Source organism: Coregonus lavaretus (genome assembly GCF_964263955.1).
Source record: "Coregonus lavaretus genome assembly, chromosome: 8".
NCBI classification, from domain to species: Eukaryota; Metazoa; Chordata; class Actinopteri; order Salmoniformes; family Salmonidae; genus Coregonus; species Coregonus lavaretus.
The window spans coordinates 49,021-73,993 of NC_139995.1; positions in this window are offsets into that span (position 1 = coordinate 49,021).

The following is a 24,973-nucleotide window of genomic DNA, read 5'->3' on the forward strand; positions in this document are numbered from 1 at the left end:
TCCTACTTCCACTGCTGAATGAAAACCCATGATTTTGGACCCTTTTTTCATTCGAAAAGGCTAAAAGAAATGTTTCACGTTTGTTACACTCAAACAGTGTCTCCTCTCATATGCTGAACTGGTCGCATTGTGGATTTTGGTTAAAACATGATTTTGGACAATGTTCATGGAACTCAGCTTAAAACGTACTTGCAGACTTGAAAACCCTTGCCTATTGTAGAGCGCGCCTCCTACTTCTAGTGCTGAACGAAAACCCATGATTTTGGACCCTGTTTTCATGCAAAAAGGCTAAAAGAAATGTTTCACGTTTGTTACACTCAAACAGTGTCTCCTCTCATATGCTGAACTGGTCGCATTGTGGATTTTGGTTAAAACATGATTTTGGACAATGTTCATGGAACTCAGCTTAAAACGTACTTGCAGACTTGAAAACCCTTGCCTATTGTAGAGCGCGCCTCCTACTTCCACTGCTGAATGAAAACCCATGATTTTGGACCCTGTTTTCATGCAAAAAGGCTAAAAGAAATGTTTCACGTTTGTTACACTCAAACAGTGTCTCCTCTCATATGCTGAACTGGTCGCATTGTGGATTTTGGTTAAAACATGATTTTGGACAATGTTCATGGAACTCAGCTTAAAACGTACTTGCAGACTTGAAAACCCTTGCCTATTGTAGAGCGCGCCTCCTACTTCCACTGCTGAATGAAAACCCATGATTTTGGACCCTGTTTTCATGCGAAAAGGCTAAAAGAAATGTTTCACGTTTGTTACACTCAAACAGTGTCTCCTCTCATATGCTGAACTGGTCGCATTGTGGATTTTGGATAAAACATGATTTTGGACAATGTTCATGGAACTCAGCTTAAAACGTACTTGCAGACTTGAAAACCCTTGCCTATTGTAGAGCGCGCCTCCTACTTCCACTGCTGAATGAAACCCATGATTTTGGACCCTGTTTTCATGCAAAAAGGCTAAAAGAAATGTTTCACGTTTGTTACACTCAAACAGTGTCTCCTCTCATATGCTGAACTGGTCGCATTGTGGATTTTGGTTAAAACATGATTTTGGACAATGTTCATGGAACTCAGCTTAAAACGTACTTGCAGACTTGAAAACCCTTGCCTATTGTAGAGCTCGCCTCCTACTTCCACTGCTGAACGAAAACCCATGATTTTGGACCCTTTTTTCATTCGAAAAGGCTAAAAGAAATGTTTCACGTTTGTTACACTCAAACAGTGTCTCCTCTCATATGCTGAACTGGTCGCATTGTGGATTTTGGTTAAAACATGATTTTGGACAATGTTCATGGAACTCAGCTTAAAACGTACTTGCAGACTTGAAAACCCTTGCCTATTGTAGAGCGCGCCTCCTACTTCTAGTGCTGAACGAAAAGCCATGATTTTGGACCCTGTTTTCATGCGAAAAGGCTAAAAGAAATGTTTCACGTTTGTTACACTCAAACAGTGTCTCCTCTCATATGCTGAACTGGTCGCATTGTGGATTTTGGATAAAACATGATTTTGGACAATGTTCATGGAACTCAGCTTAAAACATACTTGCAGACTTGAAAACCCTTGCCTATTGTAGAGCGCACCTCCTACTTCCACTGCTGAACGAAAACCCATGATTTTGGACCCTTTTTTCATTCGAAAAGGCTAAAAGAAATGTTTCACGTTTGTTACACTCAAACAGTGTCTTCTCTCATATGCTGAACTGGTCGCATTGTGGATTTTGGTTAAAACATGATTTTGGACAATGTTCATGGAACTCAGCTTAAAACGTACTTGCAGACTTGAAAACCCTTGCCTATTGTAGAGCGCGCCTCCTACTTCCACTGCTGAATGAAAACCCATGATTTTGGACCCTGTTTTCATGCAAAAAGGCTAAAAGAAATGTTTCACGTTTGTTACACTCAAACAGTGTCTCCTCTCATATGCTGAACTGGTCGCATTGTGGATTTTGGTTAAAACATGATTTTGGACAATGTTCATGGAACTCAGCTTAAAACGTACTTGCAGACTTGAAAACCCTTGCCTATTGTAGAGCGCGCCTCCTACTTCTAGTGCTGAACGAAAACCCATGATTTTGGACCCTGTTTTCATGCGAAAAGGCTAAAAGAAATGTTTCACGTTTGTTACACTCAAACAGTGTCTCCTCTCATATGCTGAACTGGTCGCATTGTGGATTTTGGATAAAACATGATTTTGGACAATGTTCATGGAACTCAGCTTAAAACATACTTGCAGACTTGAAAACCCTTGCCTATTGTAGAGCGCACCTCCTACTTCCACTGCTGAACGAAAACCCATGATTTTGGACCCTTTTTTCATTCGAAAAGGCTAAAAGAAATGTTTCACGTTTGTTACACTCAAACAGTGTCTTCTCTCATATGCTGAACTGGTCGCATTGTGGATTTTGGTTAAAACATGATTTTGGACAATGTTCATGGAACTCAGCTTAAAACGTACTTGCAGACTTGAAAACCCTTGCCTATTGTAGAGCTCGCCTCCTACTTCCACTGCTGAACGAAAACCCATGATTTTGGACCCTTTTTTCATTCGAAAAGGCTAAAAGAAATGTTTCACGTTTGTTACACTCAAACAGTGTCTTCTCTCATATGCTGAACTGGTCGCATTGTGGATTTTGGTTAAAACATGATTTTGGACAATGTTCATGGAACTCAGCTTAAAACGTACTTGCAGACTTGAAAACCCTTGCCTATTGTAGAGCTCGCCTCCTACTTCCACTGCTGAACGAAAACCCATGATTTTGGACCCTTTTTTCATTCGAAAAGGCTAAAAGAAATGTTTCACGTTTGTTACACTCAAACAGTGTCTCCTCTCATATGCTGAACTGGTCGCATTGTGGATTTTGGTTAAAACATGATTTTGGACAATGTTCATGGAACTCAGCTTAAAACGTACTTGCAGACTTGAAAACCCTTGCCTATTGTAGAGCGCGCCTCCTACTTCTAGTGCTGAACGAAAACCCATGATTTTGGACCCTGTTTTCATGCGAAAAGGCTAAAAGAAATGTTTCACGTTTGTTACACTCAAACAGTGTCTCCTCTCATATGCTGAACTGGTCGCATTGTGGATTTTGGATAAAACATGATTTTGGACAATGTTCATGGAACTCAGCTTAAAACATACTTGCAGACTTGAAAACCCTTGCCTATTGTAGAGCGCACCTCCTACTTCCACTGCTGAACGAAAACCCATGATTTTGGACCCTTTTTTCATTCGAAAAGGCTAAAAGAAATGTTTCACGTTTGTTACACTCAAACAGTGTCTTCTCTCATATGCTGAACTGGTCGCATTGTGGATTTTGGTTAAAACATGATTTTGGACAATGTTCATGGAACTCAGCTTAAAACGTACTTGCAGACTTGAAAACCCTTGCCTATTGTAGAGCGCGCCTCCTACTTCCACTGCTGAATGAAAACCCATGATTTTGGACCCTGTTTTCATGCAAAAAGGCTAAAAGAAATGTTTCACGTTTGTTACACTCAAACAGTGTCTCCTCTCATATGCTGAACTGGTCGCATTGTGGATTTTGGTTAAAACATGATTTTGGACAATGTTCATGGAACTCAGCTTAAAACGTACTTGCAGACTTGAAAACCCTTGCCTATTGTAGAGCGCGCCTACTACTTCCACTGCTGAATGAAAACCCATGATTTTGGACCCTGTTTTCATGCAAAAAGGCTAAAAGAAATGTTTCACGTTTGTTACACTCAAACAGTGTCTCCTCTCATATGCTGAACTGGTCGCATTGTGGATTTTGGTTAAAACATGATTTTGGACAATGTTCATGGAACTCAGCTTAAAACGTACTTGCAGACTTGAAAACCCTTGCCTATTGTAGAGCGCGCCTCCTACTTCCACTGCTGAATGAAAACCCATGATTTTGGACCCTTTTTTCATTCGAAAAGGCTAAAAGAAATGTTTCACGTTTGTTACACTCAAACAGTGTCTCCCTTGCCTATGCTGAACTGGTCGCATTGTGGATTTTGGTTAAAACATGATTTTGGACAATGTTCATGGAACTCAGCTTAAAACGTACTTGCAGACTTGAAAACCCTTGCCTATTGTAGAGCGCGCCTCCTACTTCCACTGCTGAATGAAAACCCATGATTTTGGACCCTGTTTTCATGCAAAAAGGCTAAAAGAAATGTTTCACGTTTGTTACACTCAAACAGTGTCTCCTCTCATATGCTGAACTGGTCGCATTGTGGATTTTGGTTAAAACATGATTTTGGACAATGTTCATGGAACTCAGCTTAAAACGTACTTGCAGACTTGAAAACCCTTGCCTATTGTAGAGCACGCCTCCTACTTCCACTGCTGAATGAAAACCCATGATTTTGGACCCTGTTTTCATGCGAAAAGGCTAAAAGAAATGTTTCACGTTTGTTACACTCAAACAGTGTCTTCTCTCATATGCTGAACTGGTCGCATTGTGGATTTTGGTTAAAACATGATTTTGGACAATGTTCATGGAACTCAGCTTAAAACGTACTTGCAGACTTGAAAACCCTTGCCTATTGTAGAGCTCGCCTCCTACTTCCACTGCTGAACGAAAACCCATGATTTTGGACCCTTTTTTCATTCGAAAAGGCTAAAAGAAATGTTTCACGTTTGTTACACTCAAACAGTGTCTCCTCTCATATGCTGAACTGGTCGCATTGTGGATTTTGGTTAAAACATGATTTTGGACAATGTTCATGGAACTCAGCTTAAAACGTACTTGCAGACTTGAAAACCCTTGCCTATTGTAGAGCGCGCCTCCTACTTCTAGTGCTGAACGAAAACCCATGATTTTGGACCCTGTTTTCATGCGAAAAGGCTAAAAGAAATGTTTCACGTTTGTTACACTCAAACAGTGTCTCCTCTCATATGCTGAACTGGTCGCATTGTGGATTTTGGATAAAACATGATTTTGGACAATGTTCATGGAACTCAGCTTAAAACATACTTGCAGACTTGAAAACCCTTGCCTATTGTAGAGCGCACCTCCTACTTCCACTGCTGAACGAAAACCCATGATTTTGGACCCTTTTTTCATTCGAAAAGGCTAAAAGAAATGTTTCACGTTTGTTACACTCAAACAGTGTCTTCTCTCATATGCTGAACTGGTCGCATTGTGGATTTTGGTTAAAACATGATTTTGGACAATGTTCATGGAACTCAGCTTAAAACGTACTTGCAGACTTGAAAACCCTTGCCTATTGTAGAGCGCGCCTCCTACTTCCACTGCTGAATGAAAACCCATGATTTTGGACCCTGTTTTCATGCAAAAAGGCTAAAAGAAATGTTTCACGTTTGTTACACTCAAACAGTGTCTCCTCTCATATGCTGAACTGGTCGCATTGTGGATTTTGGTTAAAACATGATTTTGGACAATGTTCATGGAACTCAGCTTAAAACGTACTTGCAGACTTGAAAACCCTTGCCTATTGTAGAGCGCGCCTACTACTTCCACTGCTGAATGAAAACCCATGATTTTGGACCCTGTTTTCATGCAAAAAGGCTAAAAGAAATGTTTCACGTTTGTTACACTCAAACAGTGTCTCCTCTCATATGCTGAACTGGTCGCATTGTGGATTTTGGTTAAAACATGATTTTGGACAATGTTCATGGAACTCAGCTTAAAACGTACTTGCAGACTTGAAAACCCTTGCCTATTGTAGAGCGCGCCTCCTACTTCCACTGCTGAATGAAAACCCATGATTTTGGACCCTTTTTTCATTCGAAAAGGCTAAAAGAAATGTTTCACGTTTGTTACACTCAAACAGTGTCTCCCTTGCCTATGCTGAACTGGTCGCATTGTGGATTTTGGTTAAAACATGATTTTGGACAATGTTCATGGAACTCAGCTTAAAACGTACTTGCAGACTTGAAAACCCTTGCCTATTGTAGAGCGCGCCTCCTACTTCCACTGCTGAATGAAAACCCATGATTTTGGACCCTGTTTTCATGCAAAAAGGCTAAAAGAAATGTTTCACGTTTGTTACACTCAAACAGTGTCTCCTCTCATATGCTGAACTGGTCGCATTGTGGATTTTGGTTAAAACATGATTTTGGACAATGTTCATGGAACTCAGCTTAAAACGTACTTGCAGACTTGAAAACCCTTGCCTATTGTAGAGCACGCCTCCTACTTCCACTGCTGAATGAAAACCCATGATTTTGGACCCTGTTTTCATGCGAAAAGGCTAAAAGAAATGTTTCACGTTTGTTACACTCAAACAGTGTCTCCTCTCATATGCTGAACTGGTCGCATTGTGGATTTTGGATAAAACATGATTTTGGACAATGTTCATGGAACTCAGCTTAAAACGTACTTGCAGACTTGAAAACCCTTGCCTATTGTAGAGCGCGCCTCCTACTTCCACTGCTGAATGAAACCCATGATTTTGGACCCTGTTTTCATGCAAAAAGGCTAAAAGAAATGTTTCACGTTTGTTACACTCAAACAGTGTCTCCTCTCATATGCTGAACTGGTCGCATTGTGGATTTTGGTTAAAACATGATTTTGGACAATGTTCATGGAACTCAGCTTAAAACGTACTTGCAGACTTGAAAACCCTTGCCTATTGTAGAGCGCGCCTCCTACTTCCAGTGCTGAACGAAAACCCATGATTTTGGACCCTGTTTTCATGCGAAAAGGCAAAAAGAAATGTTTCACGTTTGTTACACTCAAACAGTGTCTCCTCTCATATGCTGAACTGGTCGCATTGTGGATTTTGGATAAAACATGATTTTGGACAATGTTCATGGAACTCAGCTTAAAACGTACTTGCAGACTTGAAAACCCTTGCCTATTGTAGAGCTCGCCTCCTACTTCCACTGCTGAACGAAAACCCATGATTTTGGACCCTTTTTTCATTCGAAAAGGCTAAAAGAAATGTTTCACGTTTGTTACACTCAAACAGTGTCTCCTCTCATATGCTGAACTGGTCGCATTGTGGATTTTGGTTAAAACATGATTTTGGACAATGTTCATGGAACTCAGCTTAAAACGTACTTGCAGACTTGAAAACCCTTGCCTATTGTAGAGCGCGCCTCCTACTTCTAGTGCTGAACGAAAACCCATGATTTTGGACCCTGTTTTCATGCGAAAAGGCTAAAAGAAATGTTTCACGTTTGTTACACTCAAACAGTGTCTCCTCTCATATGCTGAACTGGTCGCATTGTGGATTTTGGATAAAACATGATTTTGGACAATGTTCATGGAACTCAGCTTAAAACATACTTGCAGACTTGAAAACCCTTGCCTATTGTAGAGCGCACCTCCTACTTCCACTGCTGAACGAAAACCCATGATTTTGGACCCTTTTTTCATTCGAAAAGGCTAAAAGAAATGTTTCACGTTTGTTACACTCAAACAGTGTCTTCTCTCATATGCTGAACTGGTCGCATTGTGGATTTTGGTTAAAACATGATTTTGGACAATGTTCATGGAACTCAGCTTAAAACGTACTTGCAGACTTGAAAACCCTTGCCTATTGTAGAGCGCGCCTCCTACTTCCACTGCTGAATGAAAACCCATGATTTTGGACCCTGTTTTCATGCAAAAAGGCTAAAAGAAATGTTTCACGTTTGTTACACTCAAACAGTGTCTCCTCTCATATGCTGAACTGGTCGCATTGTGGATTTTGGTTAAAACATGATTTTGGACAATGTTCATGGAACTCAGCTTAAAACGTACTTGCAGACTTGAAAACCCTTGCCTATTGTAGAGCGCGTCTCCTACTTCCAGTGCTGAACGAAAACCCATGATTTTGGACCCTGTTTTCATGCGAAAAGGCAAAAAGAAATGTTTCACGTTTGTTACACTCAAACAGTGTCTCCTCTCATATGCTGAACTGGTCGCATTGTGGATTTTGGATAAAACATGATTTTGGACAATGTTCATGGAACTCAGCTTAAAACGTACTTGCAGACTTGAAAACCCTTGCCTATTGTAGAGCTCGCCTCCTACTTCCACTGCTGAACGAAAACCCATGATTTTGGACCCTTTTTTCATTCGAAAAGGCTAAAAGAAATGTTTCACGTTTGTTACACTCAAACAGTGTCTCCTCTCATATGCTGAACTGGTCGCATTGTGGATTTTGGTTAAAACATGATTTTGGACAATGTTCATGGAACTCAGCTTAAAACGTACTTGCAGACTTGAAAACCCTTGCCTATTGTAGAGCGCGCCTCCTACTTCTAGTGCTGAACGAAAACCCATGATTTTGGACCCTGTTTTCATGCGAAAAGGCTAAAAGAAATGTTTCACGTTTGTTACACTCAAACAGTGTCTCCTCTCATATGCTGAACTGGTCGCATTGTGGATTTTGGATAAAACATGATTTTGGACAATGTTCATGGAACTCAGCTTAAAACATACTTGCAGACTTGAAAACCCTTGCCTATTGTAGAGCGCACCTCCTACTTCCACTGCTGAACGAAAACCCATGATTTTGGACCCTTTTTTCATTCGAAAAGGCTAAAAGAAATGTTTCACGTTTGTTACACTCAAACAGTGTCTTCTCTCATATGCTGAACTGGTCGCATTGTGGATTTTGGTTAAAACATGATTTTGGACAATGTTCATGGAACTCAGCTTAAAACGTACTTGCAGACTTGAAAACCCTTGCCTATTGTAGAGCGCGCCTCCTACTTCCACTGCTGAATGAAAACCCATGATTTTGGACCCTGTTTTCATGCAAAAAGGCTAAAAGAAATGTTTCACGTTTGTTACACTCAAACAGTGTCTCCTCTCATATGCTGAACTGGTCGCATTGTGGATTTTGGTTAAAACATGATTTTGGACAATGTTCATGGAACTCAGCTTAAAACGTACTTGCAGACTTGAAAACCCTTGCCTATTGTAGAGCGCGCCTCCTACTTCTAGTGCTGAACGAAAACCCATGATTTTGGACCCTGTTTTCATGCGAAAAGGCTAAAAGAAATGTTTCACGTTTGTTACACTCAAACAGTGTCTCCTCTCATATGCTGAACTGGTCGCATTGTGGATTTTGGATAAAACATGATTTTGGACAATGTTCATGGAACTCAGCTTAAAACATACTTGCAGACTTGAAAACCCTTGCCTATTGTAGAGCGCACCTCCTACTTCCACTGCTGAACGAAAACCCATGATTTTGGACCCTTTTTTCATTCGAAAAGGCTAAAAGAAATGTTTCACGTTTGTTACACTCAAACAGTGTCTTCTCTCATATGCTGAACTGGTCGCATTGTGGATTTTGGTTAAAACATGATTTTGGACAATGTTCATGGAACTCAGCTTAAAACGTACTTGCAGACTTGAAAACCCTTGCCTATTGTAGAGCTCGCCTCCTACTTCCACTGCTGAACGAAAACCCATGATTTTGGACCCTTTTTTCATTCGAAAAGGCTAAAAGAAATGTTTCACGTTTGTTACACTCAAACAGTGTCTCCTCTCATATGCTGAACTGGTCGCATTGTGGATTTTGGTTAAAACATGATTTTGGACAATGTTCATGGAACTCAGCTTAAAACGTACTTGCAGACTTGAAAACCCTTGCCTATTGTAGAGCGCGCCTCCTACTTCTAGTGCTGAACGAAAACCCATGATTTTGGACCCTGTTTTCATGCGAAAAGGCTAAAAGAAATGTTTCACGTTTGTTACACTCAAACAGTGTCTCCTCTCATATGCTGAACTGGTCGCATTGTGGATTTTGGTTAAAACATGATTTTGGACAATGTTCATGGAACTCAGCTTAAAACGTACTTGCAGACTTGAAAACCCTTGCCTATTGTAGAGCGCGCCTCCTACTTCCACTGCTGAATGAAAACCCATGATTTTGGACCCTGTTTTCATGCAAAAAGGCTAAAAGAAATGTTTCACGTTTGTTACACTCAAACAGTGTCTCCTCTCATATGCTGAACTGGTCGCATTGTGGATTTTGGTTAAAACATGATTTTGGACAATGTTCATGGAACTCAGCTTAAAACGTACTTGCAGACTTGAAAACCCTTGCCTATTGTAGAGCGCGCCTCCTACTTCCACTGCTGAATGAAAACCCATGATTTTGGACCCTGTTTTCATGCAAAAAGGCTAAAAGAAATGTTTCACGTTTGTTACACTCAAACAGTGTCTCCTCTCATATGCTGAACTGGTCGCATTGTGGATTTTGGTTAAAACATGATTTTGGACAATGTTCATGGAACTCAGCTTAAAACGTACTTGCAGACTTGAAAACCCTTGCCTATTGTAGAGCTCGCCTCCTACTTCCACTGCTGAACGAAAACCCATGATTTTGGACCCTTTTTTCATTCGAAAAGGCTAAAAGAAATGTTTCACGTTTGTTACACTCAAACAGTGTCTCCTCTCATATGCTGAACTGGTCGCATTGTGGATTTTGGTTAAAACATGATTTTGGACAATGTTCATGGAACTCAGCTTAAAACGTACTTGCAGACTTGAAAACCCTTGCCTATTGTAGAGCGCGCCTCCTACTTCTAGTGCTGAACGAAAACCCATGATTTTGGACCCTGTTTTCATGCGAAAAGGCTAAAAGAAATGTTTCACGTTTGTTACACTCAAACAGTGTCTCCTCTCATATGCTGAACTGGTCGCATTGTGGATTTTGGATAAAACATGATTTTGGACAATGTTCATGGAACTCAGCTTAAAACATACTTGCAGACTTGAAAACCCTTGCCTATTGTAGAGCGCACCTCCTACTTCCACTGCTGAACGAAAACCCATGATTTTGGACCCTTTTTTCATTCGAAAAGGCTAAAAGAAATGTTTCACGTTTGTTACACTCAAACAGTGTCTTCTCTCATATGCTGAACTGGTCGCATTGTGGATTTTGGTTAAAACATGATTTTGGACAATGTTCATGGAACTCAGCTTAAAACGTACTTGCAGACTTGAAAACCCTTGCCTATTGTAGAGCTCGCCTCCTACTTCCACTGCTGAACGAAAACCCATGATTTTGGACCCTTTTTTCATTCGAAAAGGCTAAAAGAAATGTTTCACGTTTGTTACACTCAAACAGTGTCTCCTCTCATATGCTGAACTGGTCGCATTGTGGATTTTGGTTAAAACATGATTTTGGACAATGTTCATGGAACTCAGCTTAAAACGTACTTGCAGACTTGAAAACCCTTGCCTATTGTAGAGCGCGCCTCCTACTTCTAGTGCTGAACGAAAACCCATGATTTTGGACCCTGTTTTCATGCGAAAAGGCTAAAAGAAATGTTTCACGTTTGTTACACTCAAACAGTGTCTCCTCTCATATGCTGAACTGGTCGCATTGTGGATTTTGGTTAAAACATGATTTTGGACAATGTTCATGGAACTCAGCTTAAAACGTACTTGCAGACTTGAAAACCCTTGCCTATTGTAGAGCGCGCCTCCTACTTCCACTGCTGAATGAAAACCCATGATTTTGGACCCTGTTTTCATGCAAAAAGGCTAAAAGAAATGTTTCACGTTTGTTACACTCAAACAGTGTCTCCTCTCATATGCTGAACTGGTCGCATTGTGGATTTTGGTTAAAACATGATTTTGGACAATGTTCATGGAACTCAGCTTAAAACGTACTTGCAGACTTGAAAACCCTTGCCTATTGTAGAGCGCGCCTCCTACTTCCACTGCTGAATGAAAACCCATGATTTTGGACCCTGTTTTCATGCAAAAAGGCTAAAAGAAATGTTTCACGTTTGTTACACTCAAACAGTGTCTCCTCTCATATGCTGAACTGGTCGCATTGTGGATTTTGGTTAAAACATGATTTTGGACAATGTTCATGGAACTCAGCTTAAAACGTACTTGCAGACTTGAAAACCCTTGCCTATTGTAGAGCTCGCCTCCTACTTCCACTGCTGAACGAAAACCCATGATTTTGGACCCTTTTTTCATTCGAAAAGGCTAAAAGAAATGTTTCACGTTTGTTACACTCAAACAGTGTCTCCTCTCATATGCTGAACTGGTCGCATTGTGGATTTTGGTTAAAACATGATTTTGGACAATGTTCATGGAACTCAGCTTAAAACGTACTTGCAGACTTGAAAACCCTTGCCTATTGTAGAGCGCGCCTCCTACTTCTAGTGCTGAACGAAAACCCATGATTTTGGACCCTGTTTTCATGCGAAAAGGCTAAAAGAAATGTTTCACGTTTGTTACACTCAAACAGTGTCTCCTCTCATATGCTGAACTGGTCGCATTGTGGATTTTGGATAAAACATGATTTTGGACAATGTTCATGGAACTCAGCTTAAAACATACTTGCAGACTTGAAAACCCTTGCCTATTGTAGAGCGCACCTCCTACTTCCACTGCTGAACGAAAACCCATGATTTTGGACCCTTTTTTCATTCGAAAAGGCTAAAAGAAATGTTTCACGTTTGTTACACTCAAACAGTGTCTTCTCTCATATGCTGAACTGGTCGCATTGTGGATTTTGGTTAAAACATGATTTTGGACAATGTTCATGGAACTCAGCTTAAAACGTACTTGCAGACTTGAAAACCCTTGCCTATTGTAGAGCGCGCCTCCTACTTCCACTGCTGAATGAAAACCCATGATTTTGGACCCTGTTTTCATGCAAAAAGGCTAAAAGAAATGTTTCACGTTTGTTACACTCAAACAGTGTCTCCTCTCATATGCTGAACTGGTCGCATTGTGGATTTTGGTTAAAACATGATTTTGGACAATGTTCATGGAACTCAGCTTAAAACGTACTTGCAGACTTGAAAACCCTTGCCTATTGTAGAGCGCGCCTCCTACTTCTAGTGCTGAACGAAAACCCATGATTTTGGACCCTGTTTTCATGCGAAAAGGCTAAAAGAAATGTTTCACGTTTGTTACACTCAAACAGTGTCTCCTCTCATATGCTGAACTGGTCGCATTGTGGATTTTGGTTAAAACATGATTTTGGACAATGTTCATGGAACTCAGCTTAAAACGTACTTGCAGACTTGAAAACCCTTGCCTATTGTAGAGCGCGCCTCCTACTTCCACTGCTGAATGAAAACCCATGATTTTGGACCCTGTTTTCATGCAAAAAGGCTAAAAGAAATGTTTCACGTTTGTTACACTCAAACAGTGTCTCCTCTCATATGCTGAACTGGTCGCATTGTGGATTTTGGTTAAAACATGATTTTGGACAATGTTCATGGAACTCAGCTTAAAACGTACTTGCAGACTTGAAAACCCTTGCCTATTGTAGAGCGCGCCTCCTACTTCCACTGCTGAATGAAAACCCATGATTTTGGACCCTGTTTTCATGCAAAAAGGCTAAAAGAAATGTTTCACGTTTGTTACACTCAAACAGTGTCTCCTCTCATATGCTGAACTGGTCGCATTGTGGATTTTGGTTAAAACATGATTTTGGACAATGTTCATGGAACTCAGCTTAAAACGTACTTGCAGACTTGAAAACCCTTGCCTATTGTAGAGCTCGCCTCCTACTTCCACTGCTGAACGAAAACCCATGATTTTGGACCCTTTTTTCATTCGAAAAGGCTAAAAGAAATGTTTCACGTTTGTTACACTCAAACAGTGTCTCCTCTCATATGCTGAACTGGTCGCATTGTGGATTTTGGTTAAAACATGATTTTGGACAATGTTCATGGAACTCAGCTTAAAACGTACTTGCAGACTTGAAAACCCTTGCCTATTGTAGAGCGCGCCTCCTACTTCTAGTGCTGAACGAAAACCCATGATTTTGGACCCTGTTTTCATGCGAAAAGGCTAAAAGAAATGTTTCACGTTTGTTACACTCAAACAGTGTCTCCTCTCATATGCTGAACTGGTCGCATTGTGGATTTTGGATAAAACATGATTTTGGACAATGTTCATGGAACTCAGCTTAAAACATACTTGCAGACTTGAAAACCCTTGCCTATTGTAGAGCGCACCTCCTACTTCCACTGCTGAACGAAAACCCATGATTTTGGACCCTTTTTTCATTCGAAAAGGCTAAAAGAAATGTTTCACGTTTGTTACACTCAAACAGTGTCTTCTCTCATATGCTGAACTGGTCGCATTGTGGATTTTGGTTAAAACATGATTTTGGACAATGTTCATGGAACTCAGCTTAAAACGTACTTGCAGACTTGAAAACCCTTGCCTATTGTAGAGCGCGCCTCCTACTTCCACTGCTGAATGAAAACCCATGATTTTGGACCCTGTTTTCATGCAAAAAGGCTAAAAGAAATGTTTCACGTTTGTTACACTCAAACAGTGTCTCCTCTCATATGCTGAACTGGTCGCATTGTGGATTTTGGTTAAAACATGATTTTGGACAATGTTCATGGAACTCAGCTTAAAACGTACTTGCAGACTTGAAAACCCTTGCCTATTGTAGAGCGCGCCTCCTACTTCTAGTGCTGAACGAAAACCCATGATTTTGGACCCTGTTTTCATGCGAAAAGGCTAAAAGAAATGTTTCACGTTTGTTACACTCAAACAGTGTCTCCTCTCATATGCTGAACTGGTCGCATTGTGGATTTTGGATAAAACATGATTTTGGACAATGTTCATGGAACTCAGCTTAAAACATACTTGCAGACTTGAAAACCCTTGCCTATTGTAGAGCGCACCTCCTACTTCCACTGCTGAACGAAAACCCATGATTTTGGACCCTTTTTTCATTCGAAAAGGCTAAAAGAAATGTTTCACGTTTGTTACACTCAAACAGTGTCTTCTCTCATATGCTGAACTGGTCGCATTGTGGATTTTGGTTAAAACATGATTTTGGACAATGTTCATGGAACTCAGCTTAAAACGTACTTGCAGACTTGAAAACCCTTGCCTATTGTAGAGCTCGCCTCCTACTTCCACTGCTGAACGAAAACCCATGATTTTGGACCCTTTTTTCATTCGAAAAGGCTAAAAGAAATGTTTCACGTTTGTTACACTCAAACAGTGTCTCCTCTCATATGCTGAACTGGTCGCATTGTGGATTTTGGTTAAAACATGATTTTGGACAATGTTCATGGAACTCAGCTTAAAACGTACTTGCAGACTTGAAAACCCTTGCCTATTGTAGAGCGCGCCTCCTACTTCTAGTGCTGAACGAAAACCCATGATTTTGGACCCTGTTTTCATGCGAAAAGGCTAAAAGAAATGTTTCACGTTTGTTACACTCAAACAGTGTCTCCTCTCATATGCTGAACTGGTCGCATTGTGGATTTTGGTTAAAACATGATTTTGGACAATGTTCATGGAACTCAGCTTAAAACGTACTTGCAGACTTGAAAACCCTTGCCTATTGTAGAGCGCGCCTCCTACTTCCACTGCTGAATGAAAACCCATGATTTTGGACCCTGTTTTCATGCAAAAAGGCTAAAAGAAATGTTTCACGTTTGTTACACTCAAACAGTGTCTCCTCTCATATGCTGAACTGGTCGCATTGTGGATTTTGGTTAAAACATGATTTTGGACAATGTTCATGGAACTCAGCTTAAAACGTACTTGCAGACTTGAAAACCCTTGCCTATTGTAGAGCGCGCCTCCTACTTCCACTGCTGAATGAAAACCCATGATTTTGGACCCTGTTTTCATGCAAAAAGGCTAAAAGAAATGTTTCACGTTTGTTACACTCAAACAGTGTCTCCTCTCATATGCTGAACTGGTCGCATTGTGGATTTTGGTTAAAACATGATTTTGGACAATGTTCATGGAACTCAGCTTAAAACGTACTTGCAGACTTGAAAACCCTTGCCTATTGTAGAGCGCGCCTCCTACTTCCACTGCTGAATGAAAACCCATGATTTTGGACCCTGTTTTCATGCAAAAAGGCTAAAAGAAATGTTTCACGTTTGTTACACTCAAACAGTGTCTCCTCTCATATGCTGAACTGGTCGCATTGTGGATTTTGGTTAAAACATGATTTTGGACAATGTTCATGGAACTCATCTTAAAACGTACTTGCAGACTTGAAAACCCTTGCCTATTGTAGAGCGCGCCTCCTACTTCCAGTGCTGAACGAAAACCCATGATTTTGGACCCTGTTTTCATGCGAAAAGGCTAAAAGAAATGTTTCACGTTTGTTACACTCAAACAGTGTCTCCTCTCATATGCTGAACTGGTCGCATTGTGGATTTTGGATAAAACATGATTTTGGACAATGTTCATGGAACTCAGCTTAAAACATACTTGCAGACTTGAAAACCCTTGCCTATTGTAGAGCGCACCTCCTACTTCCACTGCTGAACGAAAACCCATGATTTTGGACCCTTTTTTCATTCGAAAAGGCTAAAATAAATGTTTCACGTTTGTTACACTCAAACAGTGTCTTCTCTCATATGCTGAACTGGTCGCATTGTGGATTTTGGTTAAAACATGATTTTGGACAATGTTCATGGAACTCAGCTTAAAACGTACTTGCAGACTTGAAAACCCTTGCCTATTGTAGAGCTCGCCTCCTACTTCCACTGCTGAACGAAAACCCATGATTTTGGACCCTTTTTTCATTCGAAAAGGCTAAAAGAAATGTTTCACGTTTGTTACACTCAAACAGTGTCTCCTCTCATATGCTGAACTGGTCGCATTGTGGATTTTGGTTAAAACATGATTTTGGACAATGTTCATGGAACTCAGCTTAAAACGTACTTGCAGACTTGAAAACCCTTGCCTATTGTAGAGCGCGCCTCCTACTTCTAGTGCTGAACGAAAACCCATGATTTTGGACCCTGTTTTCATGCGAAAAGGCTAAAAGAAATGTTTCACGTTTGTTACACTCAAACAGTGTCTCCTCTCATATGCTGAACTGGTCGCATTGTGGATTTTGGATAAAACATGATTTTGGACAATGTTCATGGAACTCAGCTTAAAACATACTTGCAGACTTGAAAACCCTTGCCTATTGTAGAGCGCACCTCCTACTTCCACTGCTGAACGAAAACCCATGATTTTGGACCCTTTTTTCATTCGAAAAGGCTAAAAGAAATGTTTCACGTTTGTTACACTCAAACAGTGTCTTCTCTCATATGCTGAACTGGTCGCATTGTGGATTTTGGTTAAAACATGATTTTGGACAATGTTCATGGAACTCAGCTTAAAACGTACTTGCAGACTTGAAAACCCTTGCCTATTGTAGAGCGCGCCTCCTACTTCCACTGCTGAATGAAAACCCATGATTTTGGACCCTGTTTTCATGCAAAAAGGCTAAAAGAAATGTTTCACGTTTGTTACACTCAAACAGTGTCTCCTCTCATATGCTGAACTGGTCGCATTGTGGATTTTGGTTAAAACATGATTTTGGACAATGTTCATGGAACTCAGCTTAAAACGTACTTGCAGACTTGAAAACCCTTGCCTATTGTAGAGCGCGCCTCCTACTTCCACTGCTGAATGAAAACCCATGATTTTGGACCCTGTTTTCATGCAAAAAGGCTAAAAGAAATGTTTCACGTTTGTTACACTCAAACAGTGTCTCCTCTCATATGCTGAACTGGTCGCATTGTGGATTTTGGTTAAAACATGATTTTGGACAATGTTCATGGAACTCAGCTTAAAACGTACTTGCAGACTTGAAAACCCTTGCCTATTGTAGAGCGCGCCTCCTACTTCCACTGCTGAATGAAAACCCATGATTTTGGACCCTTTTTTCATTCGAAAAGGCTAAAAGAAATGTTTCACGTTTGTTACACTCAAACAGTGTCTCCTCTCATATGCTGAACTGGTCGCATTGTGGATTTTGGTTAAAACATGATTTTGGACAATGTTCATGGAACTCAGCTTAAAACGTACTTGCAGACTTGAAAACCCTTGCCTATTGTAGAGCGCGCCTCCTACTTCTAGTGCTGAACGAAAACCCATGATTTTGGACCCTGTTTTCATGCAAAAAGGCTAAAAGAAATGTTTCACGTTTGTTACACTCAAACAGTGTCTCCTCTCATATGCTGAACTGGTCGCATTGTGGATTTTGGTTAAAACATGATTTTGGACAATGTTCATGGAACTCAGCTTAAAACGTACTTGCAGACTTGAAAACCCTTGCCTATTGTAGAGCGCGCCTCCTACTTCCACTGCTGAATGAAAACCCATGATTTTGGACCCTGTTTTCATGCAAAAAGGCTAAAAGAAATGTTTCACGTTTGTTACACTCAAACAGTGTCTCCTCTCATATGCTGAACTGGTCGCATTGTGGATTTTGGTTAAAACATGATTTTGGACAATGTTCATGGAACTCAGCTTAAAACGTACTTGCAGACTTGAAAACCCTTGCCTATTGTAGAGCGCGCCTCCTACTTCCACTGCTGAATGAAAACCCATGATTTTGGACCCTGTTTTCATGCAAAAAGGCTAAAAGAAATGTTTCACGTTTGTTACACTCAAACAGTGTCTCCTCTCATATGCTGAACTGGTCGCATTGTGGATTTTGGTTAAAACATGATTTTGGACAATGTTCATGGAACTCAGCTTAAAACGTACTTGCAGACTTGAAAACCCTTGCCTATTGTAGAGCGCGCCTCCTACTTCCACTGCTGAATGAAAACCCATGATTTTGGACCCTGTTTTCATGCAAAAAGGCTAAAAGAAATGTTTCACGTTTGTTACACTCAAACAGTGTCTCCTCTCATATGCTGAACTGGTCGCATTGTGGATTTTGGTTAAAACATGATTTTGGACAATGTTCATGGAACTCATCTTAAAACGTACTTGCAGACTTGAAAACCCTTGCCTATTGTAGAGCGCGCCTCCTACTTCCAGTGCTGAACGAAAACCCATGATTTTGGACCCTGTTTTCATGCGAAAAGGCTAAAAGAAATGTTTCACGTTTGTTACACTCAAACAGTGTCTCCTCTCATATGCTGAACTGGTCGCATTGTGGATTTTGGATAAAACATGATTTTGGACAATGTTCATGGAACTCAGCTTAAAACATACTTGCAGACTTGAAAACCCTTGCCTATTGTAGAGCGCACCTCCTACTTCCACTGCTGAACGAAAACCCATGATTTTGGACCCTTTTTTCATTTGAAAAGGCTAAAATAAATGTTTCACGTTTGTTACACTCAAACAGTGTCTTCTCTCATATGCTGAACTGGTCGCATTGTGGATTTTGGTTAAAACATGATTTTGGACAATGTTCATGGAACTCAGCTTAAAACGTACTTGCAGACTTGAAAACCCTTGCCTATTGTAGAGCTCGCCTCCTACTTCCACTGCTGAACGAAAACCCATGATTTTGGACCCTTTTTTCATTCGAAAAGGCTAAAAGAAATGTTTCACGTTTGTTACACTCAAACAGTGTCTCCTCTCATATGCTGAACTGGTCGCATTGTGGATTTTGGTTAAAACATGATTTTGGACAATGTTCATGGAACTCAGCTTAAAACGTACTTGCAGACTTGAAAACCCTTGCCTATTGTAGAGCGCGCCTCCTACTTCTAGTGCTGAACGAAAACCCATGATTTTGGACCCTGTTTTCATGCGAAAAGGCTAAAAGAAATGTTTCACGTTTGTTACACTCAAACAGTGTCTCCTCTCATATGCTGAACTGGTCGCATTGTGGATTTTGGATAAAACATGATTTTGGACAATGTTCATGGAACTCAGCTTAAAACATACTTGCAGACTTGAAAACCCTTGCCTATTGTAGAGCGCACCTCCTACTTCCACTGCTGAACGAAAACCCATGATTTTGGACCCTTTTTTCATTCGAAAAGGCTAAAAGAAATGTTTCACGTTTGTTACACTCAAACAGTGTCTTCTCTCATATGCTGAACTGGTCGCATTGTGGATTTTGGTTAAAACATGATTTTGGACAATGTTCATGGAACTCAGCTTAAAACGTACTTGCAGACTTGAAAACCCTTGCCTATTGTAGAGCGCGCCTCCTACTTCCACTGCTGAATGAAAACCCATGATTTTGGACCCTGTTTTCATGCAAAAAGGCTAAAAGAAATGTTTCACGTTTGTTACACTCAAACAGTGTCTCCTCTCATATGCTGAACTGGTCGCATTGTGGATTTTGGTTAAAACATGATTTTGGACAATGTTCATGGAACTCAGCTTAAAACGTACTTGCAGACTTGAAAACCCTTGCCTATTGTAGAGCGCGCCTCCTACTTCCACTGCTGAATGAAAACCCATGATTTTGGACCCTGTTTTCATGCAAAAAGGCTAAAAGAAATGTTTCACGTTTGTTACACTCAAACAGTGTCTCCTCTCATATGCTGAACTGGTCGCATTGTGGATTTTGGTTAAAACATGATTTTGGACAATGTTCATGGAACTCAGCTTAAAACGTACTTGCAGACTTGAAAACCCTTGCCTATTGTAGAGCGCGCCTCCTACTTCCACTGCTGAATGAAAACCCATGATTTTGGACCCTTTTTTCATTCGAAAAGGCTAAAAGAAATGTTTCACGTTTGTTACACTCAAACAGTGTCTCCTCTCATATGCTGAACTGGTCGCATTGTGGATTTTGGTTAAAACATGATTTTGGACAATGTTCATGGAACTCAGCTTAAAACGTACTTGCAGACTTGAAAACCCTTGCCTATTGTAGAGCGCGCCTCCTACTTCTAGTGCTGAACGAAAACCCATGATTTTGGACCCTGTTTTCATGCAAAAAGGCTAAAAGAAATGTTTCACGTTTGTTACACTCAAACAGTGTCTCCTCTCATATGCTGAACTGGTCGCATTGTGGATTTTGGTTAAAACATGATTTTGGACAATGTTCATGGAACTCAGCTTAAAACGTACTTGCAGACTTGAAAACCCTTGCCTATTGTAGAGCGCGCCTCCTACTTCCACTGCTGAATGAAAACCCATGATTTTGGACCCTGTTTTCATGCAAAAAGGCTAAAAGAAATGTTTCACGTTTGTTACACTCAAACAGTGTCTCCTCTCATATGCTGAACTGGTCGCATTGTGGATTTTGGTTAAAACATGATTTTGGACAATGTTCATGGAACTCAGCTTAAAACGTACTTGCAGACTTGAAAACCCTTGCCTATTGTAGAGCGCGCCTCCTACTTCCACTGCTGAATGAAAACCCATGATTTTGGACCCTGTTTTCATGCAAAAAGGCTAAAAGAAATGTTTCACGTTTGTTACACTCAAACAGTGTCTCCTCTCATATGCTGAACTGGTCGCATTGTGGATTTTGGATAAAACATGATTTTGGACAATGTTCATGGAACTCAGCTTAAAACGTACTTGCAGACTTGAAAACCCTTGCCTATTGTAGAGCGCGCCTCCTACTTCCACTGCTGAATGAAACCCATGATTTTGGACCCTGTTTTCATGCAAAAAGGCTAAAAGAAATGTTTCACGTTTGTTACACTCAAACAGTGTCTCCTCTCATATGCTGAACTGGTCGCATTGTGGATTTTGGTTAAAACATGATTTTGGACAATGTTCATGGAACTCAGCTTAAAACGTACTTGCAGACTTGAAAACCCTTGCCTATTGTAGAGCGCGCCTCCTACTTCCAGTGCTGAACGAAAACCCATGATTTTGGACCCTGTTTTCATGCGAAAAGGCAAAAAGAAATGTTTCACGTTTGTTACACTCAAACAGTGTCTCCTCTCATATGCTGAACTGGTCGCATTGTGGATTTTGGATAAAACATGATTTTGGACAATGTTCATGGAACTCAGCTTAAAACGTACTTGCAGACTTGAAAACCCTTGCCTATTGTAGAGCTCGCCTCCTACTTCCACTGCTGAACGAAAACCCATGATTTTGGACCCTTTTTTCATTCGAAAAGGCTAAAAGAAATGTTTCACGTTTGTTACACTCAAACAGTGTCTCCTCTCATATGCTGAACTGGTCGCATTGTGGATTTTGGTTAAAACATGATTTTGGACAATGTTCATGGAACTCAGCTTAAAACGTACTTGCAGACTTGAAAACCCTTGCCTATTGTAGAGCGCGCCTCCTACTTCTAGTGCTGAACGAAAACCCATGATTTTGGACCCTGTTTTCATGCGAAAAGGCTAAAAGAAATGTTTCACGTTTGTTACACTCAAACAGTGTCTCCTCTCATATGCTGAACTGGTCGCATTGTGGATTTTGGTTAAAACATGATTTTGGACAATGTTCATGGAACTCAGCTTAAAACGTACTTGCAGACTTGAAAACCCTTGCCTATTGTAGAGCGCGCCTCCTACTTCCACTGCTGAATGAAAACCCATGATTTTGGACCCTGTTTTCATGCGAAAAGGCTAAAAGAAATGTTTCACGTTTGTTACACTCAAACAGTGTCTCCTCTCATATGCTGAACTGGTCGCATTGTGGATTTTGGTTAAAACATGATTTTGGACAATGTTCATGGAACTCAGCTTAAAACGTACTTGCAGACTTGAAAACCCTTGCCTATTGTAGAGCGCGCCTCCTACTTCCACTGCTGAATGAAAACCCATGATTTTGGACCCTGTTTTCATGCAAAAAGGCTAAAAGAAATGTTTCACGTTTGTTACACTCAAACAGTGTCTCCTCTCATATGCTGAACTGGTCGCATTGTGGATTTTGGTTAAAACATGATTTTGGACAATGTTCATGGAACTCAGCTTAAAACGTACTTGCAGACTTGAAAACCCTTGCCTATTGTAGAGCGCGCCTCCTACTTCCAGTGCTGAACGAAAACCCATGATTTTGGACCCTGTTTTCATGCGAAAAGGCTAAAAGAAATGTTTCACGTTTGTTACACTCAAACAGTGTCTCCTCTCATATGCTGAACTGGTCGCATTGTGGATTTTGGATAAAACATGATTTTGGACAATGTTCATGGAACTCAGCTTAAAACATACTTGCAGACTTGAAAACCCTTGCCTATTGTAGAGCGCACCTCCTACTTCCACTGCTGAACGAAAACCCATGATTTTGGACCCTTTTTTCATTCGAAAAGGCTAAAAGAAATGTTTCACGTTTGTTACACTCAAACAGTGTCTTCTCTCATATGCTGAACTGGTCGCATTGTGGATTTTGGTTAAAACATGATTTTGGACAATGTTCATGGAACTCAGCTTAAAACGTACTTGCAGACTTGAAAACCCTTGCCTATTGTAGAGCTCGCCTCCTACTTCCACTGCTGAACGAAAACCCATGATTTTGGACCCTTTTTTCATTCGAAAAGGCTAAAAGAAATGTTTCACGTTTGTTACACTCAAACAGTGTCTCCTCTCATATGCTGAACTGGTCGCATTGTGGATTTTGGTTAAAACATGATTTTGGACAATGTTCATGGAACTCAGCTTAAAACGTACTTGCAGACTTGAAAACCCTTGCCTATTGTAGAGCTCGCCTCCTACTTCCACTGCTGAACGAAAACCCATGATTTTGGACCCTTTTTTCATTCGAAAAGGCTAAAAGAAATGTTTCACGTTTGTTACACTCAAACAGTGTCTCCTCTCATATGCTGAACTGGTCGCATTGTGGATTTTGGTTAAAACATGATTTTGGACAATGTTCATGGAACTCAGCTTAAAACGTACTTGCAGACTTGAAAACCCTTGCCTATTGTAGAGCGCGCCTCCTACTTCTAGTGCTGAACGAAAACCCATGATTTTGGACCCTGTTTTCATGCGAAAAGGCTAAAAGAAATGTTTCACGTTTGTTACACTCAAACAGTGTCTCCTCTCATATGCTGAACTGGTCGCATTGTGGATTTTGGTTAAAACATGATTTTGGACAATGTTCATGGAACTCAGCTTAAAACGTACTTGCAGACTTGAAAACCCTTGCCTATTGTAGAGCGCGCCTCCTACTTCCACTGCTGAATGAAAACCCATGATTTTGGACCCTGTTTTCATGCGAAAAGGCTAAAAGAAATGTTTCACGTTTGTTACACTCAAACAGTGTCTCCTCTCATATGCTGAACTGGTCGCATTGTGGATTTTGGTTAAAACATGATTTTGGACAATGTTCATGGAACTCAGCTTAAAACGTACTTGCAGACTTGAAAACCCTTGCCTATTGTAGAGCGCGCCTCCTACTTCCAGTGCTGAACGAAAACCCATGATTTTGGACCCTGTTTTCATGCGAAAAGGCTAAAAGAAATGTTTCACGTTTGTTACACTCAAACAGTGTCTCCTCTCATATGCTGAACTGGTCGCATTGTGGATTTTGGATAAAACATGATTTTGGACAATGTTCATGGAACTCAGCTTAAAACATACTTGCAGACTTGAAAACCCTTGCCTATTGTAGAGCGCACCTCCTACTTCCACTGCTGAACGAAAACCCATGATTTTGGACCCTTTTTTCATTCGAAAAGGCTAAAAGAAATGTTTCACGTTTGTTACACTCAAACAGTGTCTTCTCTCATATGCTGAACTGGTCGCATTGTGGATTTTGGATAAAACATGATTTTGGACAATGTTCATGGAACTCAGCTTAAAACATACTTGCAGACTTGAAAACCCTTGCCTATTGTAGAGCGCACCTCCTACTTCCACTGCTGAACGAAAACCCATGATTTTGGACCCTTTTTTCATTCGAAAAGGCTAAAAGAAATGTTTCACGTTTGTTACACTCAAACAGTGTCTTCTCTCATATGCTGAACTGGTCGCATTGTGGATTTTGGTTAAAACATGATTTTGGACAATGTTCATGGAACTCAGCTTAAAACGTACTTGCAGACTTGAAAACCCTTGCCTATTGTAGAGCTCGCCTCCTACTTCCACTGCTGAACGAAAACCCATGATTTTGGACCCTTTTTTCATTCGAAAAGGCTAAAAGAAATGTTTCACGTTTGTTACACTCAAACAGTGTCTCCTCTCATATGCTGAACTGGTCGCATTGTGGATTTTGGTTAAAACATGATTTTGGACAATGTTCATGGAACTCAGCTTAAAACGTACTTGCAGACTTGAAAACCCTTGCCTATTGTAGAGCGCGCCTCCTACTTCTAGTGCTGAACGAAAACCCATGATTTTGGACCCTGTTTTCATGCGAAAAGGCTAAAAGAAATGTTTCACGTTTGTTACACTCAAACAGTGTCTCCTCTCATATGCTGAACTGG